At 55.0% G+C, this 14,501-nt stretch overlaps 1 long non-coding RNA gene across 1 annotated transcript; it reads right to left on the bottom strand.

The window, feature by feature from the left end:
* Nucleotides 1-3,076: 3,076 nt before the first annotated feature.
* On the bottom strand, nucleotides 3,077-8,311 carry LOC123386213. Its single transcript, XR_006600024.1, has 4 exons — nucleotides 8,150-8,311; nucleotides 7,095-7,265; nucleotides 5,680-5,814; nucleotides 3,077-4,252 (listed from the first exon to the last, which is right to left on the bottom strand). It is a non-coding gene; the product is annotated as an uncharacterized LOC123386213 (long non-coding RNA).
* Between the last annotated feature and the right edge of the window lie 6,190 nt (nucleotides 8,312-14,501).

Here is a 14,501-nt window from a genome sequence, read left to right as displayed (position 1 = left end):
TCCCCCTCTCTCTCTGACCCTCTGCCACGCGTGCTCTGTCTCTCTTGCTCTCAAAAAATAAATGAAACATAAAAATAAATAAAATGAGTGAAGTATCTGAACAGACATATCTCGAAAGAAGATGCACAAATGGCCAATAAGCACATGAAAAGATGTTCAACATCAGCTATCAGGGAAGTGAAAATCACAACTCCTGTGAGATGCCACTTCATACCCACCAGGATGGCTATAATAAAAAAAGAGATAATAACAAGTGTTAGTGAGGATGTTGAGAAATTGGAGCCCTCACGCACTGCTGCTGGGAATGTGGAATCGTGCGGCCACTTTGGAAAACAGTCTGCCGTTCCTCAAAAAGTTAAATACAGAAAACAATAGGGGAAAAAAAGTTAAATATAGAGTTACTATATGACCCAGCAATTCCACTGCCAGATATCTAATCAAAACAATCAAAACTAGGGGCACCTCGGTGGCTCAGTTGGTTGAGTGTCCGACTTCGGCTCAGGTCATGATCTCACGGTCCGTGAGTTCGAGCCCCGCGTAGGACTCTGTGCTGACAGCAGCTCAGAGCCTGGAACCTGCTTTGGATTCTGTGTCTCCTTCTCTCTGCTCCTCCCCCACTCACGCTCTCTCTGTCTCTCTCAAAAATAAAATAAAAACATTTAAAAAATTGTAACGAAAGACCACATTATATCTGATCACCTTTCTATGAAATGTCCAGAACAGGCAAATGCATAGAGAAGGAAAGATTATTGGTTGCCAGGGGCTGGAGGAATAGGGCAATAAGAAGTGACTGTTGATGGGTACGGGGCTTCTTTTTGAGGTGATGGAACATTCTAGAATTGATTGTGGTAATGGTTTTGCAGCTCTGTGAATACACTAAAAACGACTGAACTGTATAGTTTAAATGGGTAAATTGTATGGTATATGAATCCTATCCCAATGAAGTAGAGATGATTAAACAACAAAGAGGAATCGGGAGGAAGGAAACACAGAGAATACATCACAGGTATCCTGGTGTTCCTACAGATTTTGTTTTGTTTGCACCCCTTGTGTGCAGGGGGAGGCTGGGAGAGCCTCCCTTCAGGGCCTGGACATCTCCCCATCTGGCTCCACTACAGCCTCCTTGGGTGCTGCTGGCTTCACCAGGTGACCACAGGACGGCCACTCGAGGACCCTCATCCCACAGACCTCTGTTTGGCCAGGTCCCCATTGTGCAGTTACGGGAGGAGAGACCGGAGCCGGAGTCTGTCGGCAGGGCAGGACTCGGGAAGGGAAGCAGACCCAGGCCCTTTCCGGCCCAGGCCACCCCACTCTTTATTGAAATACCACCTGGAAGGCTTTACTCTTTGCCTGAGAAGCCCCCCCCCCAGAGGACTTGGGGGGTAGCTGCAGGCCTGGGGTAAGGGTGAGGCCTCCCAGGGTGGCTCCCTCAAGGGGACACATGCACATGGAAGGACCAGCAGAGACAGACCCCCACCCCAGGCCTCAAAGGTGGCCAAGGCAATGGAGCGCCCGGGTGGCTCAGTCAGTTGAGCGTCTGACTTTGGCTCAGGTCATGATCTCTCCGTTCTTGAGTTCAAGCCCCGCATTGGGCGCTGTGCTGACAGCTCGGAGCCTAGAGCCCGCTTCAGATTCTGTCTCTCTCTCTCTCTCTCTCTCTCTCTCTCTGTCCCTTCCCCACTCATGCTCTTTCTCTCTCTTTCTCTCTCTCTCTCTCTCTCTCTCTCTCTCTCACACACACACACACACACACACATACACACACACTCAAATAAGGATTAAAAAAAAGTTTTTTAATAAAAAGTGCACTTAAAAGCACGGGCTCCCAAATGAAACAAACAGAATAAGATGTTAAAAAAAAAAAAAAAAAAAAAATGTGGCCAAGGCAAGTCTCCACATGGAGGCCACGGTCCCCTGGCCCCAGGTCTGTGTCTACAGTCCCATCTTGGAGACCTCTGCCTCCACAGGGCTGCCCAGGAGATGCTCCCCTTACCAGGCTGTGTACCCTCCATGGCTCAGCTCACAGGCCACCTTCTCCGAGCGCTCTTCTGACCTCTGTGACCACCTCAGGCCCCTGTCCCAGCCCATCTGGTACTAATCACGATTGCAATGACCGATGGGTGGCACTTGCCCTCCCCCTGGAAACTAAGCTCCATGAGGCTGCACCTGTGGCCCACGGTGTCTGGGATCCGGGCTCGGCACGGAGCCTCACGCACGCGCAGGGGCTCATCAAATCACCCCTGCTGACTTGGTCGTGGGGTCAGCCCGGGACACCTAAACGACACCGAGCCAGAGCATAAACATATCGCTGGAGACAGACACGGGGCCTGGCTCTGGCTTCCCAGGTAGCCCTGTGGCTGGCAGAGGCCGGCTGGCAGGCTGTCTTCTGGCCGCACCCGGGCGTTTAGACCCTCAGAGAGAAACCGCCTTCCAGCCTGCGGTTTCCATTGTGAGGACCCACCCCTTACCCACAGGAGTGACGGAGGGAGTGACAGCCCCCCTCCCCCACAGGACAGCAGATGAGAGAAGGCCGACCATAGATTCCTCTTGAGACACAGCAGAGACGGACGGTCCTGGCAGGTGGGGGAGGGGGGTGGGCCCGTGCTGAGAGGTCTGTTAATGTACAGTCCTGGGGACAGGTCACCGCCACTGGGCCAGGCTCAGGAGAGCCACGTGGAGCCTCCCCCCCCACCCCACCCCCACCCCCGGGCCAGACACACCGCATACTGGACTGGTCCCCTCCCTCCCAGGGCTTCATCCCCCAGTCACTGGACTGCCAGAGATCACCTTGGAAACAGGGATCTCTTCCAGCTCACAACACCCCGGGGGGCTTCCTGCTGCCCTCCCCCCAGGACGTGGCCCCCCTCCCTCCTTGACCTCCACTCCCCGCCTCTCCCTCCCCTCCTGCCCCCAGGACTTTGCACAGACTGTGGGCCGTTCCTCAGCCTGGAACACCTTTCCCTGGATCTTAACAGGCTGCCTCCACGGTATTCAGCGGGCACCTCCTCAGAGAGCATGCCCACCCCCCACCTCCAGCAGCCCGCCTCCCCCCCTCCTCCCTCCCCGCCGCCCCCCTCTCAGCCTTATCTCCATGACAGTTACAGCCCTCTTTGTCCCCTTAACACTCCCTCACTAGACTCCACCCTGGCACAGGGGCCAGCTGTCTGTCTGCCCAGGTCTGTCCTGCTCAGGGTGTGCCTCAGTCCCTGGCCGGTGGCTGGCCTCGGGGACAGTACACCTGTGTCCCCCTTATGGCGCCAGCGGGGGTGCTGCTGGGGGAGACGCAGGTGGAGGCAAGGCCCGCTGAGCCGCTGTGGCCACTGGCGTGAGAAGGGCTGTCGTGACCCGAGGGGCCACCCCCAGAGTCACCGTCCTTCCTCTCTTGCTGCCCTCACGGCTAGCTCACCGGCATCTTCCCCTGCTGGCCCAGCACACGGGGGGCCTCAGTGCAGGTGGCTTCTGGATGGGTGTCCCAGGAGGGAGGCGTCCTTTGAAGGGGGTGGGGGGCAAAGTGAGGGACATCAAAGCCCTTTCACCAAATGCCCCGCATTTTCTGAGCACAGACCGAGGCCGGCCCCACTCGGTCACCTGGCCATGGCCCTCTCCTCTGGGAGGCCTCCCTGCCCCTACTTCCCCTCCGAGGAGGGCATGAGGCCCGTCCCAAAGGGCTGCTTCGGAAACCTCAGAAGTTCTTAGAAGGAAAGGAAAGATGGTGGTAGAGCCCATCCATTTACCCTCAGTCCCGCCCGGGGCCCACAGAACCAGAACAGACAGAGACAGAGGAAGGACAGACAACGGCAGTAAACCCCGGAAGCCCAGATGGCCGCGTGGTCACCGACCCCCGCCCGGGAGGAAGGCTGGCTGACGGCGAAGCCGACTGCCACAACCCCCCCCAAAAGCACCCACGAGCCCCTTTTACGGCTCCTGCCCATGCTGTGGGCGCCGACCCACCCCTCTGCGCTGCGACGCGGGGACCTGCTTCTTCCTATCCCACTTAACCATCCTCAAGGCCGCCTGATGAAGCAGGGTGGGGACTGTCCAACTCAGAACCGGCCAAGAATGGGGGACCGAGTCCTGACAAGAAACGAACCACGCCCGACACAGGCTGCGTCATGGATGACCTTGACCCGATGCGATGCCGCAGGAATGGAACCGGCCCCACGAGGTCACACGGGGTCTGGCTCCACTTCTGCGAAATGTCCAGAGTAGGCAAATCCACAGAGGCAGAAGCTAGCTTTGTGGTCGTCAGGCCCTGGCGGGGACAAATAGGAGTCATGTTTAATGGGTACGCGCGGTCTTGTCCGACCATTGACGATGAAGTTCTACAACCAGACAGCAGACGTGGTGACCCAGCCCTGTGAATGTCCTAAACGCCACTGCACTGGACATTTCAAAATGGTTACAATGGCGAATTTTGTTACGTGGATTTCGAACACACACACACACACACACACACACACACACACACACAGGCACGCACAAAGAATTGAGGGATCCAAGTTGGAACTCAGCCTTCCAATTCAATGCAGGAGCCCACCCACAGGGGATGCTGGGCCGTAACGGGTAGCTTAGGGTGACCCTGAACCTAGACACAGCCTCACACCCTGCACTCTGTCCCCTGGCATTCCCACCCGCCGCTCTTGTCTAAAGGACGCGCCCTGGATTCTTGGGTGGTGGCCCAAGGTCCCGGAGGAGGCAGTGGTCTGGGATGGAGAGGCCCGAGCACCCCCGTGGCTTTTGTGACGATGTGGAAATCGGCGTCTGGGCCGAGCCCCCCAGGTGCTGCCCTGTGCGGGACAGAGGGATGCTGCTGTCATGGTCCCAGCCCCAGGCCTCTGCTCTCGTTCACCCCTCAGTGACCTCAGGCGGGCTCCTGGCTTTAAAGAACGCCCCGACTCCAGTGACTCCCGAATCTGTGCCATCTCCAGCCGGGACTCACCCTCAAGCCCAGCCACCAGCTCCGGTCCGCCCAGAGTTGTCCCACGGGCACCACACACGTCACGACACTGAGCCCACCCCGGGCCCCATCTCGGGGACACGTCCCCTCTTCTCCCACATGCTTGTGCCAAAACCCAGAGGAATCGTGGCTTCTCTCTCACACTCCACATCCAACGTCCACTCTGCCACGGAAACATGTGGAAACCAGCCCCTCTCCTTCTGCCACTGCCTCCACCCTGCTGTGACCCCGTCACCTCTCACCCGGGCCCGTCTGCCTCTGCCATTGACTCATGAGCACCAGAGGGACATGGTTAAAGCAGAAAACAGATCATGTCATTCCCCTGTTCTAAATCTTCCAGTGGCTCCCACCTTACTCAGAATGAAAACACAGGCTTTCCGGTGGTTTACAAGGCCCTCCGCAGCAGGCCCCTGTGACCTGTCGGACACCGTCTTGTCATCTCACCTTCTCTGTGTCACCATCCAGCTCTGGCACCACCGGCCTTCCTGCTGATCCTCAAACAAACCAAGCATCCCCAGACCACAGGGCCTTTGCACCTGCTGTCCTCTGTGCTAGGAATCCTTTTCTCCAAAAATCTGCTGGGCTCACTCCTCACCTCCTTCAGACCCTGACTCAGATCTTACCTTCTCAGTGAGTCACCCTGACCCCTCTCTCGAGGAAGGCCACGCCCCTCAACCCAACACCCTTTATTTTTCCTTTGCACGCTCCCCCAGCTAGCCTACCTTATTGATTTGTACTGTCTGACTCCCTCTTAGGACGGCAGCCCCTTGAGGGCAGGGATTCCTGTCTGTTTTGTTCACAGTTGTTCCTCCAGAGCCCAGAGAAGTACAGGGCACACACCAGGCTTCCATAAATATCTGAAGAGTGAACGAGCCAGTTTAGGGTAGGACACGAGGCCCAGAGGGCAGAGTGTTGCAGCTGTGGCTGGCGGCACCAGGGATTCCTCCGGGCCTGTCTCCCGAGCCCCCGGCTCCTTCTAGCTCACGGTGCTTGTTATTTTTGTTAGTATCCGCCCGAATGGAAGACAGAGTGTTCTCACAGCATCTACTTGCTGAGAAGGCAAATATTCAAAAATACTTTGACAATGACATTCTCCAGTTCCCCGAGGCTGTGTGAGATGCCAAGAATGATGTGACTAATTAGCGGCACCAACTCCCCGCACGTCCTGGCATCTGCGTCTCCCAGGGACAGGGCACGGTGGCCGGGACTCTCTGATGCTGCAGGGGAGTGTCTGGGTGGGACCCTTGGGGAAGAATCCAGTGGAGCCCCGGCCTGGGCCAGGACCGGCCTGCCTCTGGCTGCCTGAGAGCCCCTGAGCCCATCCCTGACACTGGCTGGCCTCAGTTTCCCCATTTGTAACACGAGGGGGCCTTCCGGCTCGGATTCAGGCCCAAACGTCATCTGCCACAGGGAGCTCGATGTCCAGTTCCTAGAGAACAGGGGGCACGGCGCGTGCGGACGATGCCACGGTTTGCTGTGGTTCTTTCAGAACAACCTCGCAGAGATCCAAGCCGCTCCCGTCCACACCCCGCTTCAGGCCTCTGCACCCTTCACGCCAGTGCCGCACACCTAGGGTGCCCAAGTTGCGCCAGGGGCCGGGGACACGGAAACAGGCCAGCTCTCTGCAAGCCTGTGCCCTCCCCCTCCTGGCCTTCACCACCCCCGCCCGCGGTGCCCAGCACGTATCAATACCCACTAACGAGACTTCTGTGCCGTCAGCGTCATCCTTCAAGACTGCCTCTCCGCTCTTCACATGTCCTTCGAGACAAGGCTTTATTTGGCCCTTTAGAGCAAACCCAGGAGGCCCCCACTGCAAGGGTCGTTGCTCCCATTTGACAGATGTGGAAGGTGAGGCCCCAGGAGGAAAAGGCCCTCGCAGGAAGTTGAAAGGCAGAACCCGAACTTGAACGTGGGCCTTCCAATGGCTTGTTCAGGACTCTCATCTGGACACTCCGAGGAATGCCTCGAAAGCCAGGAAGGGCCCTTGCCCCAAATAGTAATACTATTAAGCCACTCTTCTGCTCAAGAACCCCCCAAGGCTCCCTACTGTTGAACTACACCAAGCCTCCCTTCCCTAGCATCACCCTGAAAACCCATGTATCATGTCCCCCTCCCATCCAGCTGCGAGCGGACTAACCTCCCGGAACTTGCGTGTTCCAAGCCCGTTCCCCCCGTCAGCATCTCTGACCAGGCCACCGAGTCCTGTTCCCTTCACTCGTCAGTGAGACCATGAGGGTCTCCCTCCCTTGGGCCTGGAGATCAGAATTCTGGAGGGACCTGTCCTCTAGAAGCTCATCTCATGGCCTACCTGGAAACAAACACATTTATGAGAATTCAGAGGGGCGCCTGGGTGGCTCTGTCGGTTAAGCGTTGGACTCTTGATTTCAGCTGAGGTCATGATCTCACGGTTCCTGAGTGAGTTTGAGCCCCTGCGATGGTCTCTCCTCTGCCCCTCCCCCATGCACACTCGCTGTGTCTCTCTCCAAATAAATAAACTTAAAAATTTTTAAAAATAAGGATTTTAAAAAATCATAATGTAACAAACAAGGCATCTGTGGCGTGAAGGAGCCAACAGCATTGGAAGCTTCTTATTCTACCTGGTTAAATGAAGCCCCACGTTTCCCAAACCTCGAAGACCTGGAAGGGCATTCCCAGCAGGAGGAACAGCCTGTGCAAAGGCCCCCTGGGAGTGAAAGAATGTGATTTGTTTCTGAAAATTGTCCACCTCGGCCCGCTCGCAGGCTCTGTGTGGAGACACGGTTGCAGATGAAGCTAAGAAATATGTAGGAGGTTAAATGCCAGGTGAAAGTGCCAGGCGGGGCCTCAGCCTCTGGGACAGGGTGAGCGAACTACTGCCCTTGGGCCCAAAGCTAGCCCACCACCATTTTTGTACAGCCGTGAGCTGAGAATGGTTTTACATTTTTAAAGGGTTGAGAAAGATCAATAAAAAGATTATTTTGAGGGGCGCCTGGTGGCTCAGTCTGTTAAGCATCCGACTCTTGATTTTGGCTCAGGTCATGATCTCACGTTTGGTGAGTTTGAGCCCCGCTTCGGGCTCTGTGTTGACAGCATAGAAACTGCTTGGGATTTTCTCGCCCCCTCTCTTTCTGACACGAGATAATTCCATGAAATTCAAGTGTCAGTACCTACAAATAACCTCATATTGGCACACAGCCACACCCATTTGCTTACATATTACATTGGCGGCCTTTGCATTAAGACAGCAGAGCCCAGGGGTGCCTGGACGGCTCAGTTGGCTCGGTGTCCGACTTTGGCTCGGGTCATGATCTCGTGGTTGGTGGGTTCGGGCCGCGCGTCGGGCTCTGTGCTGGCATCTCGGAGCCTGGAGCCTGCTTCGGATTCTGTGTCTCTCTCTCTCTGCCCCTCCCTGGCTCGCGCTCTCTCTCTGTCTCTCAAAAATAAATAAAAATGTTTTTAAAATTTTTTGAAAAAAAACAACAGCAGAGCCTAGTAGTTTCTCTATGTGGCTCACAAAACCTAAAATATATACTAGGTAGTACTTTTCCAAAATCTGCCCTCCCTGCTCTAGGAAGTGCACCAGCCACCAGCCAAGGCAGCTCTTCCCAAAGGGGGTTCCAGGGAATGCTCATCCCATGAGAAGCTCTAGGAGAAAAGAGTTCTCCAGTTGAGTAAGTCTGGGCTGCTCTGTCTGCTGCATCCCACTCCCCCCCAGAACGGGACAGTGAACCACAGCACAGTAAAGGCACTGAGAAGTCCTGCAGGAAGGAACATCATTTCACTCCTATGAGTCATTAAGAGTGTTTACTCCTTGCAGACACATGGGAGGATTGCACATGTCCTTGGAGCTAGGTAGGCTGGGAGACTCCTTTTGCCACTGAAACGTGAGTGGAAGTGACACGCATCATCTCTGGGTGGAGCTCTAAGAGCAGGTGACTTAACCCTTCCTCTTTCTCTCCCCCCTTGCATGGCAACCAGTGAAGCCACATCCGCCTGAATCCTGGAGTGAGAGGAGGAGAGACCCAGCCGTGATAGACACAGAGCAAGAGCAAGAAAATGACCCTTAGTTATTTCACCATTAAAAAATGCATGGTAAGGGGGTGCCTGGGTGGCTCAGTCGGTTGAGTGTCTGACTTTGGCTCAGGTCATGATCTCACAGTTCATGGGTGCAAACCCCGTGTCAGGCTCTGTGCTGACAGCTCAGAGCCTGGAGCCTGCTTCGGATTTTGTGTTCCCCTCTCTCTCTGCCCCTCCCCTGCTCATGCTCTGTCTCTGTCTCTCAAAAATAAATAAACATTGAAAAAAAATTTTTTTTAAATGATGGGTTGGGGAGGGGCACTGGGCTGGCTCAGTTGGTGGAGAGTGTGCCTCTTTTTTTAAATTTTTTTTTAATGTTTATTTGTTTCTGAGAGAGACAGAGACAGAATGCAAGCGGGTTGGGGCAGAGAGAGAGGAAGGCATAGAATCCGAAGCAGGCTCCACCTCTGAGCTGCCAGCACAGAGCCTGACGCGGGGCTCGAACCCACAAGCCGCGAGATCATAACCTGAGCCGAGGTCGGACGCTGAACTGACTGCAGCGCCCAGGCGTCCCGAGAGTGTGACTCTTGACCTCCGGGTTGTGAGTTCACACCCCATGTTGGATGCAGAGATTACTTAAAAATAAAATCTTAAAAAAAAAAAAAAAAGCATATGCCACAATCTGTTTTTTTTAACGCGGGCACCTGGGTGCCTCAGTTGAGCATCTGACTCTTGATTTTGGCTCAGGTCATGATCCCAGGCTTATGGGCCCCCAGCCAGGTCAGTGCTGAGCATGGAGCCTGCTTAGAAATTCCCCCCCCCCACCTTCTCTCTCTTTGCCCCTTTCCCCTGTTCTGTCTCATAAGCGCGCTCTCTCTCTCTCTCTCTCTCTCTCTCTCTCTCAAAAGAAATCTTAAAAAAAAAAAAGTGAAACAGAGTTACCATAAGACCCAGAAATCTTCCTCCTAGGTATACCCTCTAGAGGAATGAAAACATGTCCAGGGGCGCCTGGGGGGGCTCAGTCCGTTAAAGGACTGACACTTGGTTTTGGCTCAGGTCATGATGTCATGATTCGTGGGTTCAAGCCCCGCATCGGACTCTGTGCTGACAGTGCAGAGCCTGTTTGGGATTCTCTCTCTCTGCCCCTCCCCCGCTTGATCTCTCTCTCTCTCTCTCTCTCTCTCTCTCTCTCTCTCTCTCAAAATAAATTAATAAATTTAAAAAAACAAAGGAAACTCAGGGGCGCCTGGGTAGTTCAGTCGGTTAAGCATCCAACTTTGGCTCAGGTCATGATCTCCTGGTTTGTGAATTCAAGCCAGGCATCAGGCTGTGCTAACAGCTCAGAGCCTAGAGACTGCTTCGGATTCTGTGTCTCCCTCTCTCTCTGCCCCTCCTCAGTTTGCGCTCTCTTTCTCTCAAAAATAAATAAACATTAAAAAAAAAAGAAACTCAGAATCTATTTTAAAAAAGAGAGAAAACATATGTTCACATAACATCTATACTTGTTTACACTGTATATATGTGTGTATGTAACTTGTATGCAAATAGTCATAACAGCATTTTTCATAATAACTAAAAAGTAGAAATAACTGAATGTCCCTCAACTGACAAATGGATGAAGACAATGTGGTCTATTCATATGATGGCACATCATTCGACCATGAAAAGAGACGAAGCATTGATACAGGCTATAGAGTGGTTGAACTTGAAAACATTACACTAAGGAAGTCAGTCAGAGGAAGACAAATATTGTATGATTTCACTCAGGTGGAATTTAAGAAACAAAACACATGAACATAGGGGAAGGGAAGGAAAAATAAGATTAAAAGAGAGAGGGAGACAAACCATAAGAGACTCTTAAATACAGAGAACAAACTGAGGGTTGCTGGAGGGGAGGTGGGGGGGGCTGGGCTAAGTGGGTGCCGGGCACCAAGGAGGGCACCTGTTGGGATGCCAGTGATGAATCACTGAGGGGAGGGAGGGAGGGGAGGGGAGGGGGGGAGGGGAGGGAGAGAGGAGGGAGGGGAGGGGGGAGGGGAGGGAGAGGGGAGGGGAGGGGAGGGGAGGGAGGGGAGGGGAGGGGAGGGGAGGGGCTCCCAGCACAGAGAGGGGAGGGGAGGGGAGGGGAGGGGAGGGGAGGGGAGGGGAGGGGAGGGAAGGGGAGGGGAGGGGCTCCCAGCACAGAGACCGACACGGGGCTCGAACCCAGGAACCCACGAACCGTGAGATCATGACCTGAGCCGAAGTCAGACCCTTAACCGCCTGAGCCACCCAGGTGCTCCTGTATCATACATTTTAAACGGGTGGATTTTATGGTATGTAAATTATATCTCAATAAAGCTATTATATATAAAAAAAAAAAATCTGTAGGCAATAGTTTAAAAACAGATTCTGGGGGCACCTGGCTGGCTCAGTCAGTAGAGCATGGAACTCTTTTTTTATTTTATTATAAACCAGATTTGTTATTTCTTTTTTCTTTTTCTTTTTTTCATACATTGAAGTTGGTTAACATACAGTGTAGTCTTGGTTTTAGCAACTCTGGATTTCAGCGTTGTAAGTTTGAACCCCACACTGGGTATAGAGATTACTTAAAAATAAAATCTTAAAAAAACAACAACAACAACAAAGATTCTGAGCCTGTTACTGTCACGTATCCTAGCCCAGGCTACGTGACGTTACTTAGAAAGAGGAAGTGCTTGCCCAGACCACACGGCTCACAGGGAGCAGGGCTGGCCGCTGGTCCCTGGCCTCATTCCCCGCTTGGTGGGTCCTGGGCCCCGAGTTGCCCAGTGCTCTGAGAGAGCTCCTGAGTGAGTGGGCGGGCAGCCCCCCTGTACCCCACCTGTCCCTCCCTGGAGGACAGCTGTGGCTTCTGAGAGAAACTGCCTGGCAGTTGCTATGCAGGGGACAGCTGAATCCCTAAACACAATTGCAGCCTTGATCAAATCCAGATGATCTCCCAGTGGACCAAGGACACGGAGCCCCCCTCCCTCAGGCTATGGGAATCTGGGGCTGTGGGAATCTGAGCCCCACCCCCAGAGCCCCTCCTGAGGCACTTTCGCCGGGACAGGTGGGCCCACCTCCCTGGTGGCTCCAGTCCTGAGCTCAGGCCTCCTGCTCTCTTCCATTCGTTCACTCATCCATTCGTTTGTTCCTTCATCAAGTGGCTGCTCCGTGCAATCCCGGGCTGGGCGCCGGGGCCAGCGCTGCATTGACCCGCAAACCCGCTGGTCCCGGAGGCCCCTGCGCCACTCACTCACCTTCCAGCAGACCCTCCAGTCCAGCCCCCAAGTTAGGTGACAAGGGTCCACCTCCGCTCCCAACATTCCATGACTCGGACTCCCGGCCACTTCTAGACTCCTCTGCCGGGCACTGGAGGCCCCGCCAGCTTCTCCTAGGTGCACCTGGAGCTCCTGAAAAAGGAACCTGATCCCAATTTTTCCCAGAACGGGCCCTGCACCAGCCCACACAGTCCTGTCTCTTTTTGGGTTCACTGCATTCCCCCAGCTAGTCCTGCTGGTTGGTCCAAGCCCTGACTGCTGGGGGGTAGGCAAGGGTGGGGAGGGGAGAGCAGAGAGGCCCCTGGCTCTGCCTCTGCCTCTGCCTCTGCCTCTGCCTCTGCCTCTGCCTCTGCCTCTGCCTCTGCCTCTGCCTCTGCCTCTGCCTCTGGCTGGGGCGGGGCGGGCTGAGAGGAAGTCAAGGTGGTAACCAAGGCTCTCCAGGCGGAGGGGCCCGCCCAGCTGAGCACTTGCTAAGTGCTTCCATGGATAACCCACTGAGCCCATGGGGCATCACCCGGGCCTGACCGGCTTTGTGCACAGGAGTGACCTGAACCCAGAGGGAGAAGTGACCCGCTTAGGGTCACAGGGTGACAAAGTGGCAGAGCAGGGACTCGAACCTAGGGCGCCAAGACCCTAGAGCTGCCCTACTGACTCTCAGAACCACCCTCCCTCACCTGGGGGACCGCTCCGGCTGAGGCCCCAGCTCTGGTGGCACCAGAGGCCTCGGGACCCATCATTTACCACCGCAGGGCCTCAGTCTCCCCTGTGCACAATGGGGAGGATGAACTTGGGCTTTTTTCTATGCAGATGACCCTCCCTATTGATTGTTCTGCAAATATGCCAGGCCAGGGTCACCTGTGCCAGCCAGTCTGAGCATTGGGACCTAGGACACAGACACAGTTCCCAACCAGAATGTCCTCTACAGGCTGTCGGGGGAAACAGACCAGTAAAGAGACAGTGCCAGTGAGGCAGGTAAGGGTGCTGTTGGTCAGCACAGGGACTGGAGGAGGGGACAAGTGAACTGAAAGGTAAAGCACAACTAGAGGTTTGCCAGACAGATGAGAGGGAAGGGCATTCCAGGCACAGGAAGAGCGTGCGCAAAGCCTCTGGCCTCGGACACCCTGCAGCAGAGAGAGGCACGCCCACTCTCGGTCTCCAGGGCAGCATTGCCAATGACCTGCCGGTGGGTTCCTGAGTTCCTGAGACCCGGAAGAGCCGGGTTAGCCTGGGCACAGAGGTCCAACTGGACACCCTGGGATCACACAGCAGGCAGGGCCCCACAGGTGTCCGCCCAGCTCACAGCTGTTTCTAATCTGTTCCCAGCAGTCCTTCCACGTGCTGCCTGAGGTTTAGAACACAAGTTCATTAGAGGGCTTCTTCCTGGGAATAAGTGTGAGTCTCCTAATTGCCCGACATACTCCCCTGAATCGGCCCATTCTCCTTTTATGCCTTGCCTGCTGGGAGACTCATAGCTACTTCTGATGCCCAGTTACTTATCATTAATGCCCAGGGACTGGTAAACGCATGTCTCCCCACATTCTTGATTGTTCAATATTATCTATTCCAATTGTTACGAGTTGATTGCTTCTGACCTTCTGTAGGTTGTTGCTAATTCTCTCTGGAAGAGAGAGTGGTTTAAATCACAGATTAGGCAGAAGGGAAACCCAGCATATACTTGACCCCTGTGAACGGATTCTGGGAGGTGTGGCTGCGCAGGAAGGAGGGGATGCTGGAGGCCCCCCGCCACCCTTGCCATCGTCCCGTTGAGTCCGCCAGCCTCCGTCCTGGGAACTTAGCAAAGTCTGTCTCGGGGAGACCTATCTCCCTGCCACTGGCGAGAGGTGGAGGCCCGCTTGCTGGGCCTGTGCTCCTGGCTGGGTGCCCTCCTGCTTCTTCAATCCTGGCTGGAGAACACTCCCACCACAGAGCCCGCCCCGACCACCAGGGCCTAGTGTGAGCGGGGCGGGCAGGGCCGCACTGTGGGCATGTCCTGAACGTCCACAGTGGTTCCAAAGCGAGGTCTCCTTCACAACTGGCACCAGAGCGTGTGGACCTTTTAGCCTCGGTACGTGCAGGGCAGCTGGTCTTACTGGTAGGGCAGGGCTTGGGGGCCCAGGGCTGCCCCCAGTGAGGAAGAGAACCCCCATCCCAGGATAATCGGGCTAAGGATCTCTGAACTGTAAGAAGGGGTTGGCTGGAGCACATTGCAGGGCCCTCCTCTTCCCCAACAGGCCCTGCCCCCCGCCCCCACACGCACCCCATGCGCT

This window comes from Felis catus, chromosome B3 (assembly GCF_018350175.1).
Source record: "Felis catus isolate Fca126 chromosome B3, F.catus_Fca126_mat1.0, whole genome shotgun sequence".
Taxonomy (NCBI): Eukaryota; Metazoa; Chordata; class Mammalia; order Carnivora; family Felidae; genus Felis; species Felis catus.
This window is presented reverse-complemented; position numbering and strand designations above follow the sequence as displayed.